This window comes from Pyrgilauda ruficollis, unplaced genomic scaffold (assembly GCF_017590135.1).
Source record: "Pyrgilauda ruficollis isolate IOZ18807 unplaced genomic scaffold, ASM1759013v1 scaffold187, whole genome shotgun sequence".
Classification (NCBI taxonomy): domain Eukaryota; kingdom Metazoa; phylum Chordata; class Aves; order Passeriformes; family Passeridae; genus Pyrgilauda; species Pyrgilauda ruficollis.
Genome location: NW_024517762.1, coordinates 296,302 through 298,389, shown reverse-complemented (window position 1 = coordinate 298,389; position 2,088 = coordinate 296,302). Strand labels below are relative to the sequence as shown.

At 61.3% G+C, this 2,088-nt stretch overlaps 1 protein-coding gene across 1 annotated transcript in view; it reads left to right on the top strand.

Annotated features, from left to right (window-relative positions):
- Positions 1-283: 283 nt before the first annotated feature.
- Positions 284-2,088, top strand: part of CTNND1 (catenin delta 1) — a 29,044-nt gene continuing 27,239 nt past the window's right edge. The window contains exon 1 of the mRNA XM_041465162.1: positions 284-395. The gene's annotated coding sequence lies outside the window, so the exon portion shown is untranslated. The remainder of the gene's footprint in view (positions 396-2,088) is intronic.

Sequence of the window (2,088 nt, the reverse complement as noted above, 5' to 3'; positions counted from 1 at the left end):
CGTGTTATCCTGACCTGGAACAATGCAGGCCATCCCCCTGAGCTGCCTGCGTGGACCCGGAGACAGCAGCCTCCCCTTCCTCCTGCCCTCGGCCGCCGAGAGCACGGGCCTGCCTTGTAAACAAATTGTCTTGCTCTGTTCCGGTGGCAGCTGCACTTCTGGGCGTCTCATCTGGGAAAGGCATCAGCTGTAGGATGAAAGGGGATGTGCAAGATGTTATTACAAGCAATTACTGTAAAAGAGGGGAAACTTTCCCATGCTAGGAACACATCTCTCTTCTTCCCAGAACGCAGTGGGACAGGCTCCTCTGCCCCAGGAGTTACAGTCAAACAAGAGCGTGATCTGCTGCACAGTGAGCTGAAGCTGGAGGATCAGGGTCCAGCCTGCCTTCCAAAGTAAGCATGCGCTGCCGGGTGTTCCAGCTGTCAGGGCAGGGCTGGGGCAGGGCCAGTGCCTGGGTAAACGCTGTGCAGCTCCATCCTGGGGACAGGAGGCACTCCCCCAGCGTCAGAGCCATGTTTGTAAGAGCACCTTTAGTCTTTGAAGAGGGCAGAGGGAGGGTGTGACCGTGCCGGGTCCATGCAGGAACCTCCGAGACCCTGCTGCCCTGACTGCCCGGGCAAAGGCCTCAAAGGATGTGTCATTGGTGCTGGGATGGAGGAGCAAGGTGTTTCTGATGCCTTTTCCCGGAGGGAGAACTGCCTCTTGGGAGGTGTCAGATGAGAGAGGACTCTTCCTCCCAGAAGGAATTTTGAGAGCACCTCTTCTCCTTCCTTGTCCCTGAGACTCAGGGGTTGCACCCACCTTCCTCCTTGTGTGGGCCAAGAGGAAGGGAGGGCAGATGGGAATTATTTCTAATCTGGGAGCTGTTCTCACTCGAGGCACACGGCTGAGAGGGGACCCAGCTCGCTCGTTTTGGGTGACAGCAAGGATGAAGGGATGCAGAGAGGTCTCACTCGCCTGCTGTGGAATGGAGAGACCCTCTCCCCCCTGGGAGATGTGGACCAGCTCTCCCTCTGTTGCCAGCTGGTTGGATGGTGTGTTTTACAAACCAAACATCAGGGAGGGTTTGGGGGTCCCACGCCTAGATCATCTCCCTAGATGTGCCCTTTGTATGCATCAAATTTCGCCTCATTACACCTTTCTGCACCACCTTCAGCAATCCCCATCGAGATCAGGATCACTTCCTTCACACCTCCATCCGCAGGCTGTTATCACATCCTCCCTGCCTCCTAGTGCGTATTTGCGCCAGGAATCACCTGTCCCACCCAAAACCATCCCCAGCTCTTTTCCTCTATCATTATCTCACTAAGAGTTTGGCAGTCAGGAGCAGGCAGGGTTCTCCCCGGTGCCTGACCAGGGACGAGGCAGAAAACTGTCACCTTCGGGGGACCTGGACTTCTCCCAGGTGAGCAGCCCGGAACACGCGATGGGGCTGGCCCGGTGTCACTTCTTTGCCTCCCAGGGAAGGGGAGCCCCTCCACCACTGAGGATGAGCACCTGCTCCCTAGAGCCAGAGGGAATGGGGTAAACTCCCAGGGACGTACTGCAGCCCATCCTGCCATGGAATCTTGCTCCTGGGCAAGTTCCACCCTGGACAGGGTAACCTGTTTTCCCGCCGCTCCAGAGGGACAGGCCGGAGGAGGCTCTACTCCGGGGGTGTCCCGGAGAGCCCCTTGCTGCACCATGCCGGGGCAGACCCGGACCGTGAGGAGGAGCTGGTCTGCTCCCCGGCTCTGCTCCCGGGGCCATGGCCCCGAGGTGCAGCCCATCTGAGGGTAGATCCCGGTTTGGAGAACATGCACCGCTGGGGCAGATCCCACTGGGATGGAGCACGCGGGGAACACACCGTCCTCGGGACAGACCCCACCGGGACATCCGCCCCGCCCCGGTCCCGCCCGTCCTTGTCGCGGCTGCTGACGCCGGGGGCGGCCCCGCGCCCGCCCCGCCCCGCCCGCCGGACCAACTTCCATTTTAGGTGCGGGAGCGGCGCGGGCGCACGGCGGGACCCGACCGACCCCGCGCTCTGCACACACCGCCCCGCGCCGCCCGGCGGGACCCGGCCTGACCCGCGCCGCCGCCGCACCG